Source organism: Heterodontus francisci, unplaced genomic scaffold, assembly GCF_036365525.1.
Source record: "Heterodontus francisci isolate sHetFra1 unplaced genomic scaffold, sHetFra1.hap1 HAP1_SCAFFOLD_51_2, whole genome shotgun sequence".
NCBI classification, from domain to species: Eukaryota; Metazoa; Chordata; class Chondrichthyes; order Heterodontiformes; family Heterodontidae; genus Heterodontus; species Heterodontus francisci.
The window spans coordinates 517103-528461 of NW_027141369.1; the positions used below are offsets into that span (position 1 = coordinate 517103).

Here is an 11359-nt window from a genome sequence, read left to right on the forward strand (position 1 = left end):
CATTCCATACCAGATACTAGTCGTGTTGTTTTGCATCCAGCTCTCAGTTACTGCTCCACCTTCAGACACACACTTGGTGATCTGTACATTTTGTTCATTTCAATTTTGTCGACAGGCTCTTTGAATCCAGTTCTCTGGTCGTCAAACAGGCTTCGTATGAAAGTCAATTCCGCTTTCTGTAAGGCTGCAACCAATCAATGACCTTCAACTAAAAACACAAATGAAAATGGGCTCGTCGGGCAGTTGAACCCGAGACCCCTCGCATGTTAGTCAATTGTACACCCAAAGCGAGAATCATGCCCCTAAACCAACAAGCCACTTACAGTATGTGTTTTTTTAGCTCCTGCGGAAAAGCTGTTCTTCCATTTTTTTTTCAGATCAAAGCAACATCCTGTAAATGCTGAAATCATAACAGAAAGTGTTGGAAATGTTCAGCAGCTCTGGCAGCATCTGTGGAGAGAGAAACACAGCTAACGTTTCAGGGTGTTCACCTTTTGTTTGAGGCATCCTTTCAGACTGCTTCTGTCCATCCAATCTCACTTTCTATTCTATCCACATTCGAACCATTCACGATGTAAATACATTTTTCATGAATTCCTCATTTCTTTTATGAATGACAATTTCATATTTCCAACCCTTGCTTCAGACACCACCACAAGTGGAATCATGTCTCCATCTACCCAATCAAATACCTTCACTATTTCCTCACATTGCAATGTTTCTTTAACCCTGACAGACTGTGGAGTTTCTGCTGCTTAATTGCCGTTCTTGTTTCCTGCCAGTAGATGTCACCTCACTCCAATACAGTGAAGTTTACAAATCTGAGAGAGACACAACAGGAAATAATTGTTCACATTATAGTGAATGTGTGGGATTTAGTAACACGAGGAGTGGAGACGAGTTATTATTGCATTTTGTCAAAACAAACATAACTTATAATGTTGTGTTAAATCCGTCTTGACTCTGCGAGTGACTTAGAGTCATCGAGTCATTGAGTCATTTGTGGTATAGAAGGAGGCCATTCGCCCCGTCGAGTCCTGACCGGCTCTCCAGGGAGCGATCCAGTCAGTCCCACTCGTCTGCTCGATTCCCGTAGCCCTGTAAATTTATTTCCTTCAAGTGCCCATCCAAATTCCTTTTGTAATCATCGATTGTTTCCACTTCCTCCACCCTCATGGGCAGTGAGTTACAGATCATCACCAATCACTGTGTAAAAAGGTTCTTCCGCACATTCCCCCTGCATCTCTTGTCCAAAACCTTCAATCTGTGTCCCCTAGTCCTTGTACCAATAGTTAATGGGAACAATTTTTCCTTGCCAACTTATCTAAAACTGTCATAGCCTTATACACCTCTATCAATTCTCCCCTCAATCTCCTTTGATACAGGCAGAACAACCCTAGCTTTTCCAGCCTAACCTTGAAACTATAATCCTCTATTCCTGGAACCATTCTGGTAAATCTCCTCTGCATCCTCTCAAAGATCCGCACATTCTTTCTAAAGTGTGGTGAGCAGAACTGAACGCAACACTCCAATTGGGGCCAAACCAGAGCTTTATGAGTTTCATCATAATTCCCCTGCTTTTGTACTCAATGCCTCTATATATAAAGCCCAAGATCCCATCTACTTTGCTCACCACTCTCGCAATATGTCCTGCCAACTTCAAAGATTGATGGACATGCACCCAAGTCCCTCTACCCCTGCACATTCTTCACAACTGTAACATTGCGTATCTATTGCCTCTCCCTATTCCTTCTGCTAAAATACATCACCTCACATCAGTCACTATTAAATTCCATCTGCCACCTGTCTGCCCATTCTGCTAGCCGATCACTGTCCTATTGCGAGCAGTTCATATCATCCTCACTGTTTGCCACTCATCCAGGTTTGATGTTATCGGCATATTTTGAGATTCTACTCTATATTTCAAGATCCAAGTCATTTATCTGGAGCAAAAAAAGCAGTGGTTCTAGCACTTACCCCTGGGGAGCACCACTGTCGACTATCCTCCAGTCTGACAAAGAACCATTTACGACGACTCACTGTTTTCTATCCATAAACCAATTTTCTATCAAATTGGACACTGATCCTCCTATTCCATGAACCTCAATTTTGTTAACCACCCTTTTATGTGATACCTTATCAAATACTTTCATAAAATCCATATAAACAACATCCACTGCATTCCCTTCATCAACCTGCTCTGTTAGTTCATCAAAAAATGCAGTTAGATTAGTCAAGCATGAAACTTCCATTTCTCAATTCATGCTCGCTCTCCTTAATTAACTCAAACCTCTCCAAGTGACTGTTGATTTTTTCCCTGTTTATTGTTTCTAAAACCTTACCCACCACTACTGTTAATCTAACTGGCCTGTAGTTACCCGGACAGTCCTTACACCCTTTCTTGAATAAGGGTGCCATATTTACCACTGTTAAATCCTCTGGCCCCTCCCCTGTTTCCAGGGAAGATTATAGCAAGCCCTTCCGTTATCTGCATCAGCATTTCCTTTTGCAACCTGGGATGTAAGACATCCGGACCTGGTGATTTACATACCCTAAACATAGCCAGTCTTTTTAGTACCTCCCTCTCTCAATCTGTATCCTATCCATTGCCTCTACTCTCTCCGCTTCGACTGATAGTTTGTCAGATTCCACTTCCTTAGTGATCACTGATACAAAGTACTCATTAAGTATATTAACATTGCCCAGCACCTCTCAGCAAACACTATCGTCTTTGTCCTTAATAAGGTCCCACTCCACCTCTTACTACCCACTTATTACTTATATACCGCTCAAGGACTTTTGGGTTGCCTTTCATGTTGACTGCCAGTCTCTTCTCATTGAAATAGAGGATAAGCTAAATGTAGAAGATATAAATATTTCACATCCTTGGGTGAGGTGGAACTTTTTATGCCGTGGGTGGTGGAAGCAGAGACAATCAATGATTTGAAAAGGAAATTGGATGGATACTTGAAGGAAAGAAACTTGCAGGAGGAAAGGGATCGAGCTGGTGAGTGGAACTGACTAGATTGCTCCGGGGAGAGCCAGCATGGACGTGATAGGCCAAACGACCACCTTCTATGCTGTAAATGACTCTGTGTTGTTTCTCAAATCCAATCCACTGGTGCTTGTTAAATAATTTCAAAGTAAATTGTGCAACTGGAAAATCAGAACCAAAGCATGGGACGCATAAAGAATTGAAATTGCCTTTAGATCTTCAATCTAACACTCCCCCAACTGAGCTATTTCAGCCCCACATTGTTAATGTCTTTGTGTCCTTGTTTTGGAAGAAAATACATACATTCAATTGTTTCCGAAAGGTTACAGAACACAACATGTGAGTAATATTCCCCATTGCTTTCTCAGTACTGATGGATTGTGAAGTGGGAGACAGCCAGAAGTGCCACCGAGCTGCACTGCCCCGAGCTGAAAATGAAATGAGATAAAGTTCAATCATTCACAGCAGAGAGTTAAGAGTCCCGAATGAAAGTGAGACTTGCTCATACTGTTGTTGACTTTCATTTCAAACACTCCTTGTAATCTCTGCTAATGAAGCCGAAAAAAAGGGAAAAACTAAATAGCACTCAAACTCACAACCCTGAGATTAAACGTCCCATGATCGACAGACTGAACTGTCACTTCTACTCTACCTCTGTTTGGATGGATGCAACTGTATGCTCCAATGCAAGGGCAGCTTTCAAATCCTCCCATGGGTCCACATGTCAGACTGAGTTACATGTTATAGACTCAAGCAAAGGAAATCTGCTCAGTTCCAAAACTATCAGCGAATTGAAGCTGATTACGATCGACATCATCAGAGGTCAGAACTACCTGGTGAAAGAAGACACCCTGAAGAAGGATCCACAATTATTCAAAGGCATCTACAAAGTGAAAAACAAGAAAATCCAAGTCAAACAGAAACACAGAAGAATTCCAATCCAAGCCAAACAGAAACACAGAAGAATTCCATTCCAGACCAGAACACAGTACTGTTGCTTTTGGAGATAGGTCTCAGTTAATGCTAGAACATGGCTCCCTGCCTGACCCTAACCCGAAGGGTCCCGATGACATGTGTCGGGTTTGGGTCGCTCCTCCGGGTTCAGCATTTGGGTTCAGCATTCGGGCTCGGGTCAGGCCGGGCTGGGTCAGACACACTCGAACACTCTAAATGCCTTGTGTTATAATTGTGTTAGTGAAACACCGGAAACCACAGATCTTTTGAAGTGTACTTCCTACTCTGCTTGGTATTTCAACTTCCTGTGTACTATTCAATAAACAGTTTTTGTGTACATTGTAGCAGACCTCAGCCCCAGGGACAGAATTATCCAGTTAGCCCTTTCTTGCCCTTTCCTGATTCTAGTGGTGTTGAAGGCCTTTGCCATTTTAATCTTAATGAAATATTTACAATGTAATCAGTTGCTGCACTGTTGTGTAATAAGATGTTTTTAATGAGTTCTATTTTTCATTGACACAAATTTAACCTTTTTATGTTTTGGTTTATTTCTTGGTTTTCCTTCGTGCTTTGTATTCTTGGTGACAAAAGCATTTGAACAGCTTCAATCTGCATTAATAGCAACTTCACCCTTTTCTTTAATTGCACAGTTTGCAAATGAATTGACTGCATCCCGTTAGGGGTTGGCAAGACGTCTTGTGCCTGCCTCAAAACATATTGTATTGAATAAAGATTGTAAAGCAAAGGAGGCTTGTAATGCAAATTAAGAGATTTAAAGGGGAAAGACAATGAATTATGCTCTGAATTTGGAATATATTTAATCAATTAAGTGTCAGACTTGATAAATCGCTGCTTTTAGTTTAATGTGGCCTCAGTGTTTATGGATAATTAATGAAATTAAGAGGCATTTTTTATATACAAAGCTCGGCATTAGTACTTAATAGTTGATATATAATTTTGAATATATTTTAATTTCTTTATTCATTTGACACTGCTAAATACGAAGCAGTCTTAAATAAGTTAATTTTTTTTTGTAAAATCTGACTTACCAGATTAAAATATTAAATCAAGGGAGACATTTGAAAGATTACTGAACCAGTAATCCAGAGGCCTGGACTCAAGATCCAGTGACAGCCAGGACGTCAAGGTGGGAAACACTCTGCACTAGTCTGCAGTGAGCGATTCCATCGAAGGTAGAGCACAATCTCTTTAATATAAGAATGTATATTTTATAATAATTAATCACTCAAGACCTTACTGGTCTCTGCATCTCAGCTGCTCTCTTGATAAACTTGCAGCAAGTATTTCAGCCTGTAAAGCAGGAGTCTAGGGAATGTATAATGATATTTTCTAGCCTTCGGGCAATATTTTAATCAATACAGTGTGGGACAACCTGTCTGGGCACAACTCCATGAGTTTCTCTTTAACTAGTGACCTAACAAACACTAACTTCTATGGTTACAATCTTCAACTCATCACCTCCGGTACGTAGCTCGAACCTTAATGTACATTGAAACAACCTTTCAAGTCCAGTTACAGTTTTTGTTGCTTATCTGCACAAGTGAAAAAGTGAAAAAGGGAAGCAAGTTTAACTGAACATTCTGGTGGTCGGTTCGGGCACGGGAAAAAAATGAAAGGACTCGGACCAGGTGGGATGTGGCGCTGTCAAGTTTGGGTCAGGTTTCATTTGCAGACCTGAGCAGGCCTTTAGTTACTGCTGCAACTTTATTTTCCCACTTGACGATTTGCATATTTTGTTCATTTCAATGTTGTCGACAAGCTCTTTGAACCCAGTTCCCCGGCCCTCAAGCAGGCTCAGTATGGAAATCGATTCCGCTTTCTGGAAGGCTGAAACCAATCGATGACTTTCAACTAAAAATAGCAACAGAGAAAGGGTCAGTTAGGATTCGAACTCAGGACCTCGCACACGTTAATCATTTATACACCCAAAGCAAGAATCATACCCCTAAACCAATGAGCCGCTGTCGATGAAGTTTATTTTCCCTCCTGTGGAATTTCACTGGCACCCACAGCCGATCATCCATTTTTTTCTGATCAAAGCAACATCCTGCAAAGCTGAAATAAAAACAGAAAGTGCAGGAAATGCTCAGCACCTCGGGCAGCATCTGTGGAGAGAGAAACAGAGTTAACATTTCAGGGTTTTCACCTTTTGTTTGAGCCATCTTTTCAGACTGCTTCTGTCCATCCAATCTCACTTTTTATTCTATCCACATTCAAAAGGTGGTGCAGTGGTGAGCACTGCAATCTCACAACTCCAATGACCCAGGTTTAGTTCTGAGTACTGCTTGTGTGGAGTTTGCAAGTGGTACTTTATCAAATAAACAACACCCACTGCATTCCCTTCATCAACTTTCTCAGATAGTTTATCAAAAAATGCAGTTAGATTTGTCAAGCATGAACTTCCATTTATAAATCCATGCCCACTCTCCTTAATTAACTCAAACCTCTCCAAATGACTTGATTTTTTTCCCTGACCTGTTGGTCTCGTGCTGACAGCAAGCTCACCATAGAGCATGTATTTGGCAATGTGACCGTCATTCATTTGACCCAGTCAACAGAGCCACCACTGACTCAAGAGGGCAAACATGCTGCGGATCCCTGCACGCTGGTGTACTTCCGCATTCGGCACTCTGTCCTGCCAGGAGATGCCCAATATCCATCTGAGGCAGTGGAGGTGGAAGCTGCTCAGCTGCTTTTCTTGGCTTGCATAAGTTGTTGATGCTTCTCTGCGATAAAGGAGGGTGCTGAGAACACAAGCCGAGTACACGTGGAGCTTTGTATTTATGGTCAGTTTGCTGTCGGTTTACACTTGTCTTCTGAACTTTGACATGACAGCTGCAGCATTGGCAATCCTGGTGCTGATTTCAGTATCAAGGGACAGATTGCTGGTGATTGTTGATCCAAGGTATGTGAAGCTGTTGACAACCTCCAAAGTGATGTTGTCGATGTTGATGGAAGGTGGAGTCTCGACATCCTGGCGCATAATTTTCATCTTCCTGAGGCTGATCGTCAGTCCAAACTCCTTGCAGGCCAGGGAGAACCGATATACAAGCTGCTGTAAGTGAACTTCATTATGGGATGTCAGCACAGCGTCATCAGCAAACAGCAACTCACAGACTAGGACTTTACCCACTTTGGTCTTGGGCACAGTCTTGCCAAGTTGAACAGCTTGTCGTCAGCTCTGATGTGCAGGTGCACTCGCCCATCTGAGTACAGAAAGCGTACAATAGCAGCATGGAGAAGAATACACCAATTATAAAGGATGTGATAAGTAGACAGTTAGAAAATAATGATTTGATTGGGCAGAGTCAACATAGATTTATGAAAAGAAAAACAGGTTTGAAAAACCTGTTGAGTTTTTTGAGGATGTTACCTGCAGAACAGATAAAGGAGAACCTGTGGATGTGTGGTATTTGCATTTTCCTTTGGTAAGGTCCCACACAGGAGGTCAGTAAACAAAGTTAGAGCATGTAGGATTGGGGATAATATACTGGTATGGATTGAGAATTGGTTAACAGACCGAAAACAGAGAGCAGGAATAACGGGTCCTTCTCAGGATGGCAGGCTGTTACTATTGGGGTACTGCAAGGATCAGTGTTGGAGCCACAGCTGTTAACAACCTATATAAATGATTTGGACGTGGGGGTTAAATGTAATATTTCCAAGTTTGCAGATGACACAAAGCTCGGTGAAGTGTGAGTTGTGAGGAGGATGTAGAGAGGCTTCCAGGGGACCTGGAGCAGTTCAGTGAATGGGCAAGAACATGGAATATAATGTGAATAAGTGTGAAGTTATCCACTTTGGTAGAATAAACAGAAAGACAGAGTATTTCTTAAATGGTGAGAGGTCGGGAAGTGTTGATGTCCAAAGGGACCTGGGTGTCCTTGTTCCTGAGACACTAAAAGCTCTTGTGCAGGTGCAGCAATCAATTAGGAAGGCAAATAGTATGTTGGCTTTCACACGAGGGGTCATGAGTACAGGAGTAAAGATGTCTTGTTGCAATTGTATAGAGCCTTGGTGAAACCGCGCTGGAGTATTGTGAATAGTTTGGTTTCCTCATCTCAGGAAGGATATACTTGCCATAGAGGGAGTGAAACAGAGGGTCACCAGACTAATCCCTGGGATGGTGGGATTGTCTCATGAGGAAACTGGGCCTGTATTCCTTAAACTTTCGAAGAATGAGAGGTGATCTCATTGAAACTGACAAAATCCTAACAGGGCGTGATAGTGTGGGTGTCGACAGGATGTTTGCCCTGGTTGGTGAGTCTAAGACCAGGGGACATAGTCTCAGAATAAGGAGTAGGCCATTTAAAACTGAGATAGGGTTGAATTTCTACACTCAGACGGTGGTGAGTCATTAGAGTTCTGTCCCCCAGAGAGCTGTGGCAGCTCAATCATTGAGCATGTTCAAGACAGAAATTGATAGAAATCTTGATACTCATGACATCAAGGGATATGGGGATAGCAGGGGAAAGGGGCATTGAGGTAGATAATCAGCCATGATCTAATTGAATGGTAGAGCAGGCTCAACGGGCTGAATGGCCTCCTCCGATGTTCCTCTGTTCCTAAGAGAGTTGGCGCCAGCGCGCAGCCCTGCTTTACCCCACTGCTGATCTTGAAAGTGTCTGATGTTGCTCCATTGTAACTGATGGAACTGTGCATGTTCTCGTGGAAAGAAGAAATGACGCCCAAGTGTTCAGGAGGGCAGGCAATGTTCCATCGCAGTTTGAAGAGTCCGTCTCTGCTAACAAGATCAAAGGCATTGGTGATGTCTTCCAATACATGTATGCCTCTGTGGTGCAATGGATAGCGTGTTGGACTGTTAAATAATGATTTAAAAAAATATTCAAAGGTTGTGGGTTTAAATCCCACCAGAGACAGAGGAACACGACGGAACAGAGAGTTCAGAAATGCGTCAAAAGCACAGACTCTGAGACAGAACAAGAGAGAGAAAAGCACAGCAAGAGTGACATCACAATGGAGAGTGAGAGCAGGGAAACAGAGAGCTGCTGGGGTGAGTTTGCAGGATTTAGTTCTTGCTTCGGTGCAGTGGAAGGAGCTGTTTGGTGAGGATCTGGTAAGCTGTGACATCACAGGCAGGCAGGTAGTTGATTGGTTTGGAAGAAGCTACCTGTTTGATGAGTATCTGGTAAGTGATTAAGATCCATTTTAGTCCTAACGTTTAAAATAGTAAACAAACTAGTAGTAAGCTTAATAAAATAGACAGTAAAATAAATAATTGAATCAAATATTTAAGTAGTTTATTGAAACACGTTAAGGATGACAGGACAGGTGATGTGTCACAGCTGCAGCATGTGGGAGTTCCTGGATGCCAGTGTGATCCAGGGCAAACACGGCTGCAGTAAGTGTTTGCGGCTCAAAGAGGGAGAAAAAAGGAATGTAGTGGTAGTAGGGGACAGTATAGGAAGGTGGATTGACTCTGTTCTCTGCAGCAAAGAGCAAGCGTCCAGACGGCTGTGTTGCCTGCCGGTGTTAGGATTCAGGACATCTGCTCAGGGCTGGAGTGAAACATACAATGGGAGGGGAGGATCCAGTCATCGTGGTCCATGTCGGGACCAACGACATAGGCAGGACAAGGATAGAGGTTCTGCAAAGTCAGTATGAGGAACTAGGCAGCAAATTAAGAAGCAGAACCTCAAAGGTAATCATCTCTGGATTATTACCTGAGCCATGTGCAAATTGGCAGAGGACAAATAAGATTAGATAAATTTATGCACAGCTCAAAGACTGGTGTGGTAGTAGTGGGTTCTGGTTCGTGGGGCATTGGCACCAGTACTGGGGAAAGAGGTGGCTGTACCGTTGGGACGGTCTGCACCTGAACCGTGCTGGGACCCGTGTTCTAGCGAACCACATAACGAGGGAAGTAGAGACAGTTTTAAAGTGAATAGTGGGGGCAAGGAATCAAATTTGGGAAGATATGGTGAATCAAGGAGTAGAGACAAGGCAAGAGAGAAAGGTATAAATATGGGAAATGATAAAGAGACTGTGACAGGAAGGGACAGAATGTACAAATCAAAGAGTAAATCAACAAATAAGGCGAGAGGTGACAAAAATAATAAAAGGACAAAACTAAATGCTCTGTATCTGAATGCATGGAGCATTCAAAACAAAACAAATGAACTGACAGCACAAATAGAATAAATAAGTACTATCTGATCGTCATTACAGAGACATGGCTGCAGGGCGACATAGATTGGGATGTGAATATTGGAGGTTACATGGCATTTTGGAAGGACAGGAAGCTAGGAAAAGGTGGCGGGGTAGCTCTGTTAATTAATGATGGTATTAGCGCAATAGAGAGGGATGACCTGAGTTCTGGAGATCACGATGTCGAAGCAGTTTGGGCAGAGATGAGAAATCATAAAGGCAAGAAGTCACTTGTGGGAGCGGTGTACAGGCCACCTAACATTAACCACACTGTCGGATGGGGTAGAAAGGAAGAAATAATGGCAGCTTTTCAGAAAGGTACAGTGATAATTATGGGGGGTTTTAATCGACATATAGACTGGAAAATTCAGATGGGCAGAGGTAGCCTAGATGAGGAGTACATAGAATGTTTTTGGGATAATTTCTTGGAACAATACATTCTGGAGCCAACCAGAGAGCAGGCTATACTAGACCTGGCATTGTGCAACGAGATAGGGTTAATTAATGATCTCATAGTTAAGGTGCCTCTAGGTAGTAGCAATCATAATATAATTGAATTTTACATTCAGTTTGAGGGAGAGAAGAGTGGGTCCCAGACCAGTATTTAAACATAAATAAGGGCCTTTTGGCTAAGATCAAGTGTAGTATCTGTTCTTATCAGTGCTTATTTGGAAGAGAAGTAACCATGATCAGTGGCTTTTGATCCTGGGTAGGTTTTGAGTAAAATGGCTATAACCAATCTTTGCGCTTCAGGCCAGGGAGTGCGGAACACCGTTCGGGTGGTGGTGAAGGACAAGGAAGGAGATGCACTGGTCGATCGCACCTTCTTCATCAAGAAAATTCTCATCGATTGCTGTGGAACTCAAGCTTCGGACATCTTCTGCCTGCAGGATTTCCCCAGCAGTGGGTATTTCGACGTGACGTTCAAGAATGTGGCGGGATGCATCAAGTTCCTGAAGGCGTTCAAGGAGAAAGGGGACCGGGCGCCGTTGTCGATCCTCACAGTGGAGGCACTCTTCACAACGTGACCGGGTGGTGACGATTCACCTCTACAACCCCCATGTTCCGGTGGTGGATGTACTCACCTTTCTCGCCAGGTACGTCGAGGTGGCCGGCAGCAGCACTGATGTCAAGGACCCCTTTGGGATTTGGACCAGCAAGCGGCAGGTCAAGGTGACCTTGAAGGTCGATGCCAGTGGAGCCATCATCCATCCTCCCTCC

The 11359-nt window shown here is 43.0% G+C and overlaps 1 non-coding gene across 1 annotated transcript; it reads left to right on the forward strand.

Moving 5' to 3' along the window:
- The first annotated feature begins 8758 nt into the window (after positions 1-8758).
- On the forward strand, positions 8759-8850 carry trnan-guu (transfer RNA asparagine (anticodon GUU)). The gene is given in 2 exon segments: positions 8759-8795; positions 8815-8850. It is a non-coding gene; the product is annotated as a tRNA-Asn (tRNA).
- The last annotated feature ends 2509 nt before the right edge of the window (positions 8851-11359 follow it).